A 19,092-nucleotide genomic window follows, 5' to 3' on the forward strand; every position below is an offset into this window, starting at 1 on the left:
GGGAGCTCTATAGCCGACACTGTTATGGGGAGCTCTATAGCAGGCACTGTTATGGGGAGCTCTATAGCAGGCACTGTTATGGCGAGCTCTATAGCCAACACTTATGGGGAGCTCTGTAGCAGGCACTGTTATGAGGAGCTCTATAGCCGACACTGTTATGGGGAGCTCTATAGCTGGCACTGTTATGAGGAGCTCTATAGCCGACACTGTTATGGGGAGCTCTATAGCTGGCACTGTTATGGGGAGCTCTGTAGCTGGCACTGTTATGGGGAGCTCTATAGCTGGCACTGTTATGAGGAGCTCTATAGCCGACACTGTTATGGGGAGCTCTATAGCCGACACTGTTATGGGGAGCTCTATAGCTGGCACTGTTATGAGGAGCTCTATAGCCTACACAGTTATGGGAAGCTCTATAGCTGGCACTGTTATGGGGAGCTCTATAGCTGGCACTGTTACGGGGAGCTCTATAGCTGGCACTTTTACGGGGAGATCTATAGCTGGCACTGTTATGGGGAGCTCTATAGCTGGCACTGTTATGGGGAGCTCTATAGCTGGCACTGTTATGGGGAGCTCTATAGAAGGCACTGTTATGGGGAGCTCTATAGCTGGCACTGTTATGGGGAGCTCTATAGCTGGCACTGTTATGGGGAGATCTATAGCCGGCACTGTTATGGGAAGCTCTATAGCTGGCACTGTTATGGGGAGCTCTATAGCTGGCACTTTTATGGGGAGCTCTATAGCTGGCACTGTTATGGGGAGCTCTATAGCTGGCACTGTTATGGGGAGCTCTATAGCTGGCACTGTTATGGGGAGCTCTATAGCCGGCACTGTTATGGGGAGCTCCATAGCCAGCACTGTTATGGGGAGCTCTATAGCTGGCACTTTTATGGGGAGCTCTATAGCTGACACTGTTATGGGGGGCTCTATAGCTGGCACTGTTATGAGGAGCTCTATAGCTGGCACTGTTCACTGTTATGGGGAGCTCTATAGCTGACACTGTTATGGGGAGCTCTATACCCGACACTGTCATGAGGAGCTCTATAGCCAACACTGTTATGGGGAGCTCTATACCCGACACTGTCATGGGGAGCTCTATAGCCAACACTGTTATGGGGAGCTCTATACCCGACACTGTTATGGGGAGCTCTATAGCCAACACTGTTATGGGGAGCTCTATACCCGAAACTGTTATGGGGAGCTCTATAGTCAACACTGTTATGGGGAGCTCTATAGCCAACACTGTTATGGGGAGCAATAGCCAACACTGTTATGGGGAGCTCTATAGCCGACACTGTTATGGGGAGCTCTATAGCCAACACTGTTATGGGGAGCTCAATAGCCAACACTGTTATGGGGAGCTCTATAGCCAACACTTATGGGGAGCTCTGTAGCAGGCACTGTTATGAGGAGCTCTATAGCCGACACTGTTATGGGGAGCTCTATAGCTGGCACTGTTATGAGGAGCTCTATAGCCGACACTGTTATGGGGAGCTCTATAGCTGGCACTGTTATGGGGAGCTCTATAGCCGGCACTGTTATGGGGAGCTCTATAGCCGGCACTGTTATGGGGAGCTCTATAGCCGGCACTGTTATGGGGAGCTCTATAGCCGACACTGTTATGGGGAGCTCTATAGCTGGCACTGTTATGGGGAGCTCTATAGCTGACACTAATATGGGGAGCTCTATAGCTGGCACTGTTATGGGGAGCTCTATAGCCAGCACTGTTATGGGGAGCTCTATAGCCGGCACTGTTATGGGGAGCTCTATAGCTGACACTATTATGGGGAGCTCTATAGCTGGCACTGTTATGGGGAGCTCTATAGCTGACACTATTATGGGGAGCTCTATAGCTGGCACTGTTATGGGGAGCTCTATAGCTGGCACTGTTATGGGGAGCTCTATAGCTGGCACTGTTATGGGGAGCTCTATAGCTGGCACTGTTATGGGGAGCTCTATAGCCGGCACTGTTATGGGGAGCTCCATAGCCAGCACTGTTATGGGGAGCTCTATAGCTGGCACTTTTATGGGGAGCTCTATAGCTGACACTGTTATGGGGGGCTCTATAGCTGGCACTGTTATGAGGAGCTCTATAGCCAACACTTATGGGGAGCTCTGTAGCAGGCACTGTTATGAGGAGCTCTATAGCCGACACTGTTATGGGGAGCTCTATAGCTGGCACTGTTATGAGGAGCTCTATAGCCGACACTGTTATGGGGAGCTCTATAGCTGGCACTGTTATGGGGAGCTCTATAGCCGGCACTGTTATGGGGAGCTCTATAGCCGGCACTGTTATGGGGAGCTCTATAGCCGGCACTGTTATGGGGAGCTCTATAGCCGGCACTGTTATGGGGAGCTCTATAGCTGGCACTGTTATGGGGAGCTCTATAGCTGACACTATTATGGGGAGCTCTATAGCTGGCACTGTTATGGGGAGCTCTATAGCCGGCACTGTTATGGGGAGCTCTATAGCCGGCACTGTTATGGGGAGCTCTATAGCTGACACTATTATGGGGAGCTCTATAGCTGGCACTGTTATGGGGAGCTCTATAGCTGACACTATTATGGGGAGCTCTATAGCTGGCACTGTTATGGGGAGCTCTATAGCTGGCACTGTTATGGGGAGCTCTACAGCTGGCACTGTTATGGGGAGCTCTATAGCTGACACTATTATGGGGAGCTCTATAGCTGGCACTGTTATGGGGAGCTGTGTAGTTGGTGATGTATACAGCCAGGATCAGGATTTATCTATCTGTACACATCTATATCTCCCCCAGACCATGATGTATGCAGGCTCCCTGCCCCTGCTATACGTCTGTGTTCACATGGAAGAGCAGAGAGACCTCCAGCCAATAGGATCCCTGTGTGTACATGTGCTTATACACGCTGTTAGCTTATAGCCTCAGGGGCCCAGGGGACACCAGGAGAGGCCTGGCCCTTTAAGGAACTTTAACCATTTATCTGTGAGAGAATATTCAGCGCCAGCGATTTTATTATCTAATCAGATTATAGTGCAGTAAAACACTGTGCTGCAATGTATCTAATATGCCATATTCTGGTTACTGTGAAAGCGGCCTAAAAAAATGACAATTTTCCCACATACCGGGGAGGTTTATGAAAACCTTTGCAGGAAAAAGTCACATCGCTTCTTTAATTTTTGGGAAAGCTTTGAAAAATGACAGAAGTGATCTGATTGGTTGCTATGGGCAACTGCACCACTTTTCTTCGGTACGGGATTTGATAAATCTCCCCCACAGATCTCTGCAGACAATATGAGGGTGCGTTCACACCGGGCAATCAAAGCGGAATCTCCACTTGTGGAATTCAGTGAATGGAGATTCAGTCTGTCAGTCGCCTTTCGGCGGTAGGACCGCGCAGCCCTGCGTCATCACCATTGACAGCTATGCAGAGCTCGCGGACTTCCGTGCAAAAAAGGAACATGATCCTTCTTTGCGCTGATCAATTTCAGTTGTGGAATTGTCGGCCGCTAAAATTGCTCAGTGTGAATGGGTCTCGCGGGAAGACCCATTCACACTGATGTTAAAGTTCACTGTGCGTAATTTTGCTCGTGGAGTTCCTTAGGAATTACGTAGTGTGACTATGCACCCTTAGTGATTACAGTTACATATAGTAACTGACAGGAGACGTCTTCTCTAAGTGACCGACAGGTGACGTCTTCTCTAAGTGACTGACAGGAGACGTCTTCTCTAAGTGACCGACAGGAGACGTCTTCTCTAAGTGACCGACAGGAGAAGTCTTCTCTAAGTGACCGACAGGAGACGTCTTCTCTTAGTGACCGACAGGAGACATCTTCTCTTAGTGACCAACAAGAGACATCTTTTCTTAGTGACCGACAGGTGAGGTCCTCTCTTAGTGACCGACAGGAGAGGTCTTCTCTAAGTGACCAACAGGAGACGTCTTCTCTAAGTGACCGACAGGTGACGTCTTCTCTAAGTGACAGACAGGTGACGTCTTCTCTAAGTGACTGACAGGAGACGTCTTCTCTTAGTGACCGACAGGAGACGTCCTCTCTTAGTGACCGACAGGAGACGTCCTCTCTTAGTGACCGACAGGAGACGTCCTCTCTTAGTGACCGACAGGAGACGTCCTCTCTTAGTGACCGACAGGAGACGTCCTCTCTTAGTGACCGACAGGAGACATCTTCTCTAAGTGACCGACAGGTGAGGTCTTCTCTAAGTGACCGACAGGAGACGTCTTCTCTAAGTGATCGACAGGAGACGTCTTCTCTAAGTGACCGACAGGAGACGTCTTCTCTAAGTGACCGACAGGAGACGTCTCCTCTAAGTGACCGACAGGAGACGTCTCCTCTAAGTGACCGACAGGAGACGTCTTCTCTAAGTGACCGACAGGAGACGTCTTCTCAAAGGGACCGACAGGTGAGGTCTTCTCTGAGTGACCGACAGGAGACGTCTTCTCTAAGTGACTGGCAGGAGACGTCTTCTCTAAGTGACCGACAGGAGACGTCTTCTCTAAGTGACTGACAGGAGACTTCTTCTACAAGTGACTGACAGGAGACGTCCTCTCTTAGTGACCGACAGGAGAAGTCTTCTCTGAGTGACTGACAGGAGACGTCTTCTGTTGACCCCCTGTGCCACCATTTATAGTTGTAAGACCCATATATAGCTGTAGACCCTCTGTGCACCCATATATAGTTGTAGACCCTCTGTGCACCCATAAATAGCTGTAGACCGCCTCATATAGTTGTAGGCCCCCATAATGTGCCAATATATAGTTGTAGGCCTCTATACTACCCCATATATAGTTGTAGGCCTCCATACTGCCCCCATATAGTTGTAGGCCCCTATACTGCCCCATATATAGTTGTAGGCCTCCATACTGCCCCCATATAGTTGTAGGCCCCTATACTGCCCCATATATAGTTGTAGTTCCCTATACTGTCCTCATGTATATCTGTAGACTCCTATACTGCCCCATATATAGTTGTAGGCCCCTATACTGCCCTCATATATAGTTGTAGGCTCCTATAATATCCTCATGTATATTTGTAGGCCCCTATACTGCCCCATATATAGTTGTAGGACCTTATACTGCCCCCATATATAGTTGTAGGCCAATATACTGCCCCCATATATACTTGTAGGCCAATATACTGCCCCCATATATAGTTGTAGGCCCCCATACTGCCCCCATATATAGTTGTAGGCCCCCATGCTGCCCCCATATATAGTTGTAGGTCGTCATACTGCCCCCATATATAGTTGTAGGCCCCTATACTTCCCCCATATATAGTTGTAGGCCCTTATACTGCCCCATATATACTTGTAGGCCTCCATACTGTCCCCATATATAGTTGTAGGCCCCTATACTGCCCCCATATATAGTTGTAGGCCCCTATACTGTCCCTATAGATAGTTGTAGGCCTCCATACTGCCCCCATATATAGTTGTAGGCCCCTATACTGCCCCCATATATAGTTGTAGGCCTCTATACTTCCTCCATATATAGTTGTAGGCCCCTATACTGCCCCATATATAGTTGTAGGCCCCTATACTGTAATGTAACTATACTGTCCCTATAGATAGTTGTATGCCTCCATACTGCCCCCATATATAGTTGTAGGCCCCTATACTGCCCCCATATATAGTTGTAGGCCCCTATACTGTAATGTAACTATACTGTCCCTATAGATAGTTGTAGGCCTCCATACTGCCCCCATATATAGTTGTAGGCCCCTATACTGCCCCCATATATAGTTGTAGGCCCCTATACTGCCCCCATATATAGTTGTAGGCCCCTATACTGCCCCCATATATAGTTGTAGGCCCCTATACTGTCCCTATAGATAGTTGTAGGCCTCCATACTGTCCCCATATATAGTTGTAGGCCCCTATACTGCCCCCATATATAGTTGTAGGCCCCTATACTGCCCCCATATTTAGTTGTAGGCCCTTATACTGCCCCCATATATAGTTGTAGGCCCCTATACTGCCCCCATATATAGTTGTAGGCCCCTATACTGCCCCCATATATAGTTGTAGGCCCCCATACTGTCCCCATATATAGTTGTAGGCCCCTATACTGCCCCCATATATAGTTGTAGGCCCCTATACTGCCCCCATATTTAGTTGTAGGCCCTTATACTGCCCCCATATATAGTTGTAGGCCCCTATACTGCCCCCATATATAGTTGTAGGCCCCTATACTGCCCCCATATATAGTTGTAGGCCCCCATACTGTCCCCATATATAGTTGTAGGCCCCTATACTGCCCCCATATATAGTTGTAGGCCCCTATACTGTCCCCATATATAGTTGTAGGCCCCTATACTGCCCCCATATATAGTTGTAGGCCCCTATACTGCCCCCATATATAGTTGTAGGCCCCTATACTGCCCCCATATATAGTTGTAGGCCCCTATACTGCCCCCATATATAGTTGTAGGCCCCTATACTGTCCCTATAGATAGTTGTAGGCCTCCATACTGTCCCCATATATAGTTGTAGGCCCCTATACTGCCCCCATATATAGTTGTAGGCCCCTATACTGCCCCCATATTTAGTTGTAGGCCCTTATACTGCCCCCATATATAGTTGTAGGCCCCTATACTGCCCCCATATATAGTTGTAGGCCCCTATACTGCCCCCATATATAGTTGTAGGCCCCCATACTGTCCCCATATATAGTTGTAGGCCCCTATACTGCCCCCATATATAGTTGTAGGCCCCTATACTGCCCCCATATTTAGTTGTAGGCCCTTATACTGCCCCCATATATAGTTGTAGGCCCCTATACTGCCCCCATATATAGTTGTAGGCCCCTATACTGCCCCCATATATAGTTGTAGGCCCCCATACTGTCCCCATATATAGTTGTAGGCCCCTATACTGCCCCCATATATAGTTGTAGGCCCCTATACTGTCCCCATATATAGTTGTAGGCCCCTATACTGCCCCCATATATAGTTGTAGGTCCCTATACTGCCCCCATATATAGTTGTAGGCCCCTATACTGCCCCCATATATGGTTGTAGGCCCCTCTGTGTGCCCCACAGACACACTGCCTGCCAGCCTATGGGCCATAGCAGTAGGTCCCCTGACCAGAGAAGCAGTGGCTCCCTGCAGCCTCCAGTGATTTTAAGTGACCGTGAGCTCGCGGCAGAATGACCGGGACATCTCTGTCCTAAAAAAAAAAACATTTTGTCTTGGTTATACAGCTGTCCCAAATCCTGCTGGCAGTGCAGGTGGGCGGTGAGCGACATTGGTAAAAAAATTAAAAAAATAAAATAAAAGGCATTTCTTCTTCACTTGCCATGACGCCAATTCTATTTCTACTCCTTATAAAAAAAATTTTTTAAAGCAAATTGCACCCACCGATACCTTTTGTGTGCATTTTAACACCGGCAGGCATTGCTTTTTAATTACTGATAGATTTCAGCTGTTGTCTTGGCTTTCCAGGCTTTTTTGCACCTCCCTTTCTTCATGTGTTCAATACCTTTTCCCTGTGTCAGGTCACATTATTACACAGAACTCGGGTAGAAAACCTTTTTGTTTTAGGTCTTTATAAGTCAACTGGTGCCAGAAAGTTAAACAGATTTGTAAATGACTTCTATTAAAAAAAATCTTTACCCTTCCTGTACTTTTTAGCAGCTGTATGCTACAGAGGAAATTATTTTCTTTTTCAATTTCTTTTTTTTGTCTTGTCCACAGTGCTCTCTGCTGTCACCTCTGTCCGTATCAGGAACTGTCCAGAGCAGCATAGGTTTGCAATGAGGATTTTCTCCTGCTCTGGACAGTTCCTGATACGGGCATCAGGTGTCAGCAGAGAGCACTGTGGACAAGACAAAAAAAGAAATTGAAAAAGAACAAAATTTCCTCTGTAGCATACAGCTGCTAATAAGTACTGGAAGGGTAAAGATTTTGTAATAGAAGTCATTTACAAATCTGTTTAACTTTCTGGCACCAGTTCATAAAAAAATAAAAAATAAAAAGTTTCCCACCGGAGTACCCCTTTAATGTCTGATCTTATTTGTTTCGGTTTCTTTGTATGTATAGATTACCTTGGTTGTTACCAACATTGGTGAGAATTTCATGCCAATAAAAAACATGTTGACGTGTTCAATACTCATTGCTCCCTGTTATCAGCCACTATTTATTTTTTTAGCGGGTTTTGAAAGTGGGCGGGCTCTTCTCGGCTGTCCGCAGCAGATTTTCCGCGGCGGAATTTACGCTGCGGAAAATCTGCCACAGTCCCTACTGACTTCAATGGGGCTTGCGGCGGATTTTCCACAGTGTACATTCAGCCGCGGAAAATCGGCTGCAGACAGGCGAGAAGAGCCCGCCCACTTTCAAAACACGCGAAAAAAAATCCGCACGTGTGAACGTACCCTAAGTCTCAGACTGCCGGGTTAGTGGCCCTTTAAATTCTTGTGGCATTGGAGTGCAGCCTGGTATTCCAAATATCTTACACCAGGGATGGGGATGTCACTGGTTCATCTGTTTTCTTTTTCCGAAAACTTTCCATATGCTGCGGGATGGCGGCTTAGTCAAAATTCTTGAGAAATCGTGGGATCTCAAGCGCACAGGAAAAAGAACCATCAATAGGACTGTGACTCAGCTGACCTAGGATCCTGAAAGGTCTAGTTATATAGCACCTAAGTGTCCCTGATGGACTCTATGCTTCTATACCAGTGTTGGAAAACCAGGGTGCCTCCAGCTGTTGCAAAACTACAACTCCCAGCATGCCCGGACAGCCTTTGGCTGTCCGGGCATGCTGGGAGTTGTAGTTTTGCACAGGGCTGTGGAGTCGGAGTCAGAGTCGGAGTCGAGGAGTCGGAGTCGGACAAAATTTTGGGTACCTGGAGTCGGAGTCGGCAAACAATGCACCGACTCCGACTCCTACTAAATTTAGATTGGAATAAAAAAAATAAAAAAAAGCAAGTTTAACCCCTTAAGGACTCAGGGTTTTTCCATTTTTGCACTTTCGTTTTTTCCTCCTTACCTTTTAAAAATCATAACCCTTTCAATGTTCCACCTAAAAATCCATATTATGGCTTATTTTTTGCGTCGCCAATTCTACTTTGCAGTGACATTAGTCATTTTACCCAAAAATGCACGGCGAAACGGGAAAAAAAATCATTGTGCGACAAAATTGCGTTTCTACGCAGTGCATATTTCGGTAAAAATTACACCTTCATATTCTGTAGGTTCATACGGTTAAAATGATCCCCTACTTATATAGGTTTGATTTTGTCGCACTTCTGGAAAAAATCATAACTACATGCAGGAAAATTTATACGTTTAAAAATGTCATCTTCTGACCCCTATAACTTTTTTATTTTTCCACGTACAAGGCGGTATGAGGACTCATTTTTTGCGCCGTGATCTGAAGTTTTTATTGGTATGATTTTTGTTTTGATCGGACTTTTTGATCACTTTTTATTCATTTTTTAATGGTATAAAAAGTGACCAAAATACGCTTTTTTGGACTTTGGAATTTTTTTGCACGTACGCCATTGACCGTACGGTTTAATTAATGATATATTTTTATAGTTCGGACATTTACGCACGCAGCGATACCACATATGTTTATATATTTTTTTTTTACACTGTTTTATTTTTTTATGGGAAAAGGGGGGTGATTCAAACTTTTATTAGGGAAGGGGTTAAATTACCTTTATTAACACTTTTTTTTAACATTTTTTTTTGCAGTGTTATAGGTTCCATAGGGACCTATAACACTGCACACACTGATCTCTTATACTGATAATTGTTATCCCATAGGGACCTATAACACTGCACACAATGATCTCTTATACTGATCATTGTTATCCCATAGGGACCTATAACACTGCACACACTGATCTCTTATACTGATCATTGTTATCCCATAGGGACCTATAACACTGCACACAATGATCTCTTATACTGATCATTGTTATCCCATAGGGACCTATAACACTGCACACACTGATCTTTTATACTGATCATTATTATCCCATAGGGACCTATAACACTGCACACAATGATCTCTTATACTGATCATTGTTATCCCATAGGGACCTATAACACTGCACACACTGATCTTTTACACAGATCACAGTCGTGTATTAACACGCCTGTGATCAGTGTTATCGGCGCTTGACTGCTCCTGCCTAGATCTCAGGCACGGAGCAGTCATTCGTCGATCGGACACCGAGGAGGCAGGTAAGGGCCCTCCCGGTGTCCGGTCAGCTGTTCGGGACGCCGCGATTTCACCGCGGCGGTCCTGAACAGCCCGACTGAGCAGCCGGGTCACTTTCACTTTCGCTTTAGAAGCGGCGGTCAGCTAAAGGGTTAATAAAGGGTTAATACCGCACATTGCCGCGATCGGCGATGTGTGGTATTAGCCGCGGGTCCCGGCCGTTGATGAGCGCCGGGACCGACGCGATATGATGCGGGATCGCGGCGCGATCCCGCTTCATATCGCGGGAGCCGGTGCAGGACGTAAATATACGTCCTGCGTCGTTAAGGGGTTAAATGTCCCAATTCACAAAAATTTATAATTAATGACTTCTCTACTTTAAGAATAAAGACCAATGCATGCGGTGCCTCACGTAACCGCAAAACGAACACGTTAAGTGACTGTGAAGAAGCTTTTCATGTGCTTCACTATATGTCACGCAACGCACAATTAGGAGCGGCAATACTTATACTTTCCATAGTGTTGTGTTCTGCTGTTACAGGGAACCCATGGGTAACCTAGCCTCTCACTGATAAGGGGTTAAGGAAATATGTTTTTTGCAGGACTAGAGACACTTGTATAAGTGAAGGGAATGGAGGGTCAATAGTTCAAGACTGAAGCTGTAAACCATTGGAAAAAACTGCTGCCATTCAGCTAAGGCAATAAAAACTTGTAAACTCGATTGTTAGCTTAAAGGGGTACTCCACCCCTAGACATCACGAGGGGCGGAGCTGTGATGTAGTGATGCTCCGGCCCCTGTATCGCCCGTCATTACACACAGAGCGAACTATCCTTTGGAAAGGGGATAAGATGTCAGATCGCCGGGGTCCCGCTGCTGGGGACCCCCAGGATCGCCGCTGCGGCACCGCGCGCTCATTACTGCACAGAGCGAGCGAGTAATGACGGGCGATACAGGGGCCGGAGAATCGTTACATCACGGCTACGCCCCTCATGATGTCACGGCCCGCCCCCTCAATTCAAGTCTATGGGAAGGGGCGTGGGGTCATAGACTTGCCCCCTGCCATAGACTTGCATTAAGGGGGCGGGCCGTGATGTCACGAGGGGCGGAGCCATGATGTCACGCTGCTCCATCCCCTGTATAGCCCATCATTACGCACAGAGCGAACTCGCTCTGTGTAGTAATGAAAGCGCTGTGCCGCAGTGGCAATCCCGGGGGTCCCCAGCAGCAGGACCCTGGCGATCTGACATCTTATCCCCTATCCTTTGGATAGGGGATAAGATGTCTAGGGACGGAGTACCCCTTTAAACTTGACTATGGGATTCTACTAGGGAAATCAGGTTTTATAATAAATGCCCCTTCCTGGATCCTCCCACTGCCCTATCTTCAGCAGCAGATCAGCACACAAACTGTTCAATACAGTAGACTGTTGGCTTCCCAGCCAGTAGTCCTGTGGTAATGACCTGTATGTTACCTTTCTTTCCTTCAAGGAATGTATAAAATACATTCACATATTAATACAGAGGAGTCGGAGTCGGAGTCAAAGTTGGAAGCACAGAAAACTGCGAAGTCGGAGTTGGAACATTTATCTACCGACTCCACAGCCCTGGTTTTGCAACAGCTGGAGGCACACTGCCTGGGAAACACTGTTCTATACCAAGTATCTCCAACCTGTGGCTCTCTAGTTGATGCAGAACTACATGCTGCAGGGTGTCATGGCATGCTGGGAGTTGTAGTTTTTCTAGAGGTGTAGCGGCTGGAGTGACACAGATGAAACCCATCTCTATAGGAGGCACTAGTGAAAAACTGCATGTTGGGAGTTGTAGTTTTGCATCAGCTGGAGACTCACAATTTGTGGCACACTGCTCTATGGGATGCGCTAGTAAACAATTGCATGGTGGGAGTTGTAGTTTTGCAACAGCTGGAGACTCACAATTTGTGGCACACTGCTCTATAGGATGTTCTAGTAAACAATTGCACTATGGGAGTTGTAGCTTTGCAACAGCTGTAGAACCACAGTTTGGGGAATACTGCTTTATAAGACGCCTAAAGGGAGAGCTAGTAAACAATTGCATGATGGGAGTTGGAGTTTTGCAACAGCTGTAGAACCACAGTTTGGGGAACACTGCTTTATAAGACGCCTAAAGGGAGCGCTAGTAAACAATTGCATGATGGGAGTTGTAGTTTGCAACAGTTGAAGAGTCATAGATTAGGGAACACTGCTCTATAGGATGCCTAGAGGGGGCTCTAGTAACCAATTGCATGGTGGGAGTTGTAGTTTGTAACAAGCTGAGGAACACTGTTCTATAGAATGCCCAGAGGTGGCGCTATTAAACAATTGCACGATGGGAGTTGTAGTTTTGCAGCAGCCGTAGAACCACATTTTGCGGAACACTGGTCTGTGGGATGCCCACAGGTGGCGCTAGTGAATAACTACATGATAGAAGTTGTAGGTTGCAAAAGCTGGTGAGCCACAGGTTGGGAAACACATCTCCATTGGATGCCCATAGGAGGCGCTAGTAAACAATTGCATGATAGGAGTTGTAATTTTGCAACAACTGTATAACCACAGTTTGGGAAACACTGTTCTATAGGATGCCCAGAGGTGGCGCTAGCAAACAATTTCATGATGGGAGTTGTAGTTTGAAACAACTAGAGAGCCACAGGTTGGGGAACACTGCTCCATAGGACGCCCAGAGGTGGCCCTAGTAAACTATTACATGATGAGTGTTTTAGTTTTGCAACATGTATAACCACAGTTTGGGAAACACTGCTCTACAGGATGTCTGGAGGAGGCACTTGTAACCAATTGCATGATGGGAGTTGTCAGTTCGCAACACCTGGAAGACCACAGTTCGGGAAACACTGTTCTACAGGATGCTTAGAGGGGGTACTTGTAACCAATTGCATGATGGGGGTTGTAGTTTTGCAACGGATGACCAAAGGTGTCACTAGAAAACAATTGCACGATGGGAGTTGTAGTTTTCAATACTGCTCTATAGGCTGCATTCACACCACATTTTTGCAATACAGTTCCCGTATCAGGTTTTTGATGAAAAACTGATTCCTCAAAACCGGACTAAACTGTATCAAAACGTGTGTACAAATTTAAAGGGGTATTCCAGGAAAAAACTTTTTTGTATATATCAACTGGCTCCAGAAAGTTAAACAGATTTGTAAATTACTTCTATTAAAAAATCTTAATCCTTTCAGTACTTATGAGCTCCTGAAGTTTAGGTTGTTCTTTTCTGTCTAAGTAATCTCTGATGACATGTGTCTCGGGAACCGCCCAGTTTAGAAGAGGTTTGCTATGGGGATTTGCTTCAAAACTGGGCGGTTCCCGAGACACGTGTCATCAGCGAGCAAAGAACAGCGAGCGAGCATCAGCGAGCATCAGAAAAGAACAACCTTAACTTCAGAAGCTCATAAGTACTGAAAGGATTAAGATTTTTTAATAGAAGTAATTTACAAATCTGTTTAACTTTCTGGAGCCTGTTGATATATATAAAAAAAAGTTTTTTCCTGGAATACCCCTTTAAACCTGTATACAGTTAAAAACCGTATATGGTTTGAAAAGTGATGTCCAGTTGCATCCGTTTTTTATGGAAAAAACATATACGTTTTTAACTTTTCCCTCCATTACGAATAAAGTTTCACTTGTTTGATTGAAATTCCAAGAAAAAATACTGTGCAAAGTCAAAAACCGTATGGTGAAAACCGTATGGAATCGTACGCACATACAGGTCTGTACGGTTCCCATTGACTCCCATGTTAAAAAAAAAAAAACGTATACGGTTTAATACGGTTTTTCACCCAGACCAAAGACCGTGGAAGACTACGGTTTTGGGTACGGGAAAAAAAACTGACACAACCTGATGCATCGTTTGGCATACGCTTTTCAATGGAGAGTCAGTGCATACGGTTTTCAATACGGTTCCGTACGGTTTTCACATTGAAAAGGTATACGGGAATTGTATTGCAAAAACGTGGTATGAATGCACCCTAAAGTAGGGGAGGGGGCACTTTAAGGGACACGATGACCCCCCAAAAATGTAAAGGATTTTTCCAGAGATATAAAGATATATATTGAAAAGTTCTGAAACTTTGTATATCCTTTCCATCCTGCACTATTCCTAATATCTCTGTTTGCTTGAGACTAAAAAAAGAATCGCCCCAGGGTGTGAATAAGACAAGACGGGACCTGCGGCCTCTGCCTACTCCAGAAGAGACATAAAATCCAGCTGTAATTGTACAAACCCCCGGAGGCCGCGGCTTCTAGAAGAATCCATGGGAAAGATGATGTAAGATCTAACAATACAGAGGAAACCAGCTGTGATATCCATTCTCCCAGCAAACGTGGTCCGTGCCGGGGCGGACGGAGGGGAATTGGGGAGAGGAGATATAAATAGCGTTTCCGTCACTTTAAGGCAGTGTTTCCCAACACGGGTGACTCCAGCTGCTGCAAAACTACAACTCCCAGCATACCCGGACAGCCGAAGGCTGTCCGGGTATGCTGGGAGTTGTAGTTTTGCAGCAGCTGGAGGGACCCTGATTGGGAAACACTGCTATATATACCATAGGTTTCCAGCCGAAGGCTGTCCGGGTATGCTGGGAGTTGTAGTTTTGCAGCAGCTGGAGGGACCCTGATTGGGAAACACTGTTATATACCATAGGTTTCCAGCCGAAGGCTGTCCGGGCATGCTGGGAGTTATAGTTTTGCAGCAGCTGGAGGGACCCTGATTGGGAAACACTGTTATATACCATAGGTCTCAAGCCATTGATTGTCCGGGCATGCTGGGAGTTATAGTTTTGCAGCAGCTGGAGGGACCCTGATTGGAAAACACTGTTATATACCATAGGTCTCAAGCCATTGTTTGTGCAGGCATGTTGGGAGTTATTTTGCAACAGCTGGAGGCATCCTGGTTGGGAAACCCTGTTATATACCATAGGTTTCCAGCCGAAGGCTGTCCGGGCATGCTGGGAGTTATAGTTTTGCAGCAGCTGGAGGGACCCTGATTGGGAAACACTGTTATATACCATTGGTTTCCAGCCGTTGGTTGTGCAGGCATGTTGGGAGTTATTTTGCAACAGCTGGAGGCATCCCGGTTGGGAAACACTGTTATATACCATAGGATTCCACCTGAAGGCTGTCCGGACATGCTGGGAGTTGTAGTTATGCAACATCTGGAGGCACCCTGGTTGGAAAACATTGTTATATACCATAGGTCTCAAGCCATTGTTTGTGCAGGCATGTTGGGATTTATTTTGCAACAGCTGGAGGCATCCTGGTTGGGAAACCCTGTTATATACCATAGGTTTCTAGCCGAAGGCTGTCCGGGCATGCTGGGAGTTATGGTTTTGCAGCAGCTGGAGGGACCCTGATTGGGAAACACTGTTATATACCATTGGTTTCCAGCCGTTGGTTGTGCGGGCATGTTGGGAGTTATTTTGCAACAGCTGGAGGCATCCTGGTTGGGAAACACTGTTATATACCATAGGTTTCCAGCCGAAGGCTGTCTGGGCATGCTGGGAGTTTTAGTTTTGCAGCAGCTGGAGGCACCCTGATTGGGAAACACTGTTATATACCATAGGTCTCAAGCCATTGTTTGTGCAGGCATGTTGGGAGTTATTTTGCAACAGCTGGAGGCATCCTCGTTGGGAAACACTGTTATATACCATAGGTTTCCAGCCGAAAGCTGTCCGGGCATGCTGGGAGTTGTAGTTATGTAACAGCTGGAGGCACCCTGATTGGGAAACACTGTAATATACCATAGGTCTCAAGCCGAAGGCTGTCCAGGCATGTTGCGAGTTGTAGTTTTGCAACAGCTGGAGGCACCCTGGTTGGAAAACAGTTATATACCATAGGTTTCCAGCCGAAGGCTGTCCGTGCATGCTGGAAGTTGTGGTTTTGCAACAGCTGGAGGCATCCTGATTGGGAAACACAGTTATATACCATAGGTTTCCAGCCGAAGGCTGTCCGGGCATGCTGGTAGTTGTAGTTATGCAACAGCTGGAGGCACCCTGATTGGGAAACACTGTTATATACCATAGGTCTCAAGCCATTGTTTGTGCAGGCATCAGTGGAGTTATTTTGCAACAGCTGGAGGCATCCTGGTTGGAAAACACTGTTATATACCATAGGTTTCCAGCCGAAGGCTGTCCGTGCATGCTGGGAGTTGTAGTTATGCAACAGCTGGAGGCACCCTGATTGGGAAACACTGTAATATACCATAGGTCTCAAGCCGAAGGCTGTCCGTGCATGCTGGGAGTTGTAGTTATGTAACAGCTGGAGGCACCCTGATTGGGAAACACTGTAATATACCATAGGTCTCAAGCCGAAGGCTGTCCAGGCATGTGCCGAGTTGTAGTTTTGCAACAGCTGGAGGCACCCTGGTTGGAAAACAGTTATACACCATAGGTTTCCAGCCGAAGGCTGTCTGTGCATGCTGGAAGTTGTGGTTTTGCAACAGCTGGAGGCACCCTTTAGGCTATTACTAGCAGCGGGTTTCCCTGCTGCGTGTTACGCTACCATTGATTTAAATGGGTCCAGAGACAGTCCACAATAGTGTCAGATTTGCGGACTGTCCGCGGACCCATTCAAATGAATGGTAGCGTAACTCACAGCGGGTTTCCCTGCTAGTTACTAGCGTGTGAACGCACCCTTAAGGCAATAATCTTTCCCAGAAAAATTATACCATGCAGCAGAATCCGTTTATCATTGATCAACATTATATATATAAAATGCAGTCCAAAGTTATTTCAGTGTTTCTATGGCTGTCAAAGCATGCTGGGGGTTGTAGTTTTGCAATAGCTGGAGGGCTACAGGTTGGGGAACAGTGATCTACATAGCAGGGTAATCAGCAAACTCAGCTCACTCACTGAAGTACTTGACTGCCTCTAGTGGCCGATCCAAGTCATGTCAGGCATACAGGCATTGCAGGAAAATCCTTGGTGTTAAAGGGGTAGTCCAGTGGTGAAAAATGTATCCCCTATCCTAAGGATAGGGGATAAGTTTGAGATCGCGGGGGGTCCGACCGCTGGGGCCCCCCGCGATCTCTCTGTACAGGGCCCCGGCTCTCCGCCGAGATAGCGGGTGTCGACCCCCGCACGAGGCGGCGGCCGACACGCCCCCTCAATACATCTCTATGGCAGAGCCGGAGATTGCCGAAGGTAGCGCTTCGGCTCTGCCATAGAGTTGTATGGAGGGGGCGTGTCGGCCGCCGCTTCGTGCGGAGGTCGACACGCCCCCTTCCTGCGGGCTGTCGGGGCTCCGTACAGGAGATCGCGGGGGGCCCCAGGGGTCGGACCCCCCGCGATCTGCAACTTATCCCCTATCCTTAAGATAGGGTATAAGTTGTAAACCACTGAGTCACCACTGGACTACTCCTTTAAGAAACTTCAGTTCTCTATAAGAGGGAAAATGAAGGGGGTATGAGGGCTAAAAATGGTGCATGGTAGCTGGGGCTCTAATTCAAATTTTGCATTAGAATTTAGGATCTGGGGGGGGGGGGTCTCATATTTGGAAATGCGCTCACACTTTTTGTACACCGGTTACATTCAGAGCTGCATTCACAGTACTATACTGTTGTTACGCCGAGCGCTCCGGGTCCCTGCTCCTCCCCGGAGCGCTCACGGCGTCTCTCTCCCTGCAGCGCCCCGGTCAGACCCGCTGACCGGGAGCGCTGCACTGACATTGCCGGCGGGGATGCGATTCGCACAGCAGGACGCGCCCGCTCGCGAATCGCATCTCAAGTCACTTACCCCTCCCGGTCCCCGGCTGTCATGTGCTGGCGCGCGCGGCTCCGTTCTCTAGGGCGCGCGCGCGCCAGCTCTCTGAGACTTAAAGGGCCACCAATGATTGGTGCCTGGCCCAATTAGCTTGATTAGCTTCCACCTGCTCCCTGGCTATAATACCTCACTTCCCCTGCACTCCCTGGCCGGATCTTGTTGCCTTGTGCCAGTGAAAGCGTTTAGTGTTGTCCAAAGCCTGTGTTACCTGATCTCCTGCTATCCATATTGACTACGAACCTTGCCGCCTGCCCCGACCTTCTGCTACGTCTGACCTTGCCTCTGCCTAGTCCTTCTGTCCCACGCCTTCTCAGCAGTCAGCGAGGTTGAGCCGTTGCTAGTGGATACGACCTGGTTGCTACTGCCGCAGCAAGACCATCCCGCTTTGCGGCGGGCTCTGGAGAACCAGTAGCCTCTTAGAACCGGTCCACCAGCACGGTCCACGCCAATCCCTCGCTGACACAGTGGATCCACAACCTGTAAGCCGAATCGTGACAGTAGATCCGGCCATGGATCCCGCTGAGGTGCCGCTTCCAAGTCTCGCTGACCTATCCATGGTGGTCGCCCAGCAATCTCAGCAAATTGCCCAACAAGGACAGCAGCTGTCGCAGTTGACCGCCATGTTACAGCAACTTCTGCCTCTGCTACAGCAGCAACCATCTCCTCCGCCAGCTCCTGCACCTCCTCCGCAGCGAGTGGCCGCCCCAAGCCTCCGCTTGTCCCTGCCGGACAAATTTGATGGGGACTCTAGACTCTGCCGTGGATTTCTGTCTCAGTGTTCCCTGCATATGGAGATGTTGTTGGACTTGTTTCCTACAGAACGGTCTAAGGTGGCGTTCGTAGTGAGCCTTCTTTCAGGAAAGGCCTTGTCTTGGGCCACACCGCTCTGGGACCGCAATGATCCTGCCACAGCCACAGTCCAGTCCTTCTTCGCTGAAGTCCGTAGTGTCTTCGAGGAACCAGCCCGAGCTTCTTCTGCCGAGACTGCCCTGCTGAACCTGGTCCAGGGTAATTCTTCAGTGGGCGAGTACGCCATCCAATTTCGTACTCTCGCCTCCAAATTATCTTGGAATAACGAGGCCCTCTGTGCGACCTTTAAAAAAGGCCTATCCAGTAACATCAAGGATGTGCTGGCCGCACGAGAGATT

Source organism: Hyla sarda, chromosome 2 (genome assembly GCF_029499605.1).
Source record: "Hyla sarda isolate aHylSar1 chromosome 2, aHylSar1.hap1, whole genome shotgun sequence".
Lineage (NCBI taxonomy): Eukaryota > Metazoa > Chordata > Amphibia > Anura > Hylidae > Hyla > Hyla sarda.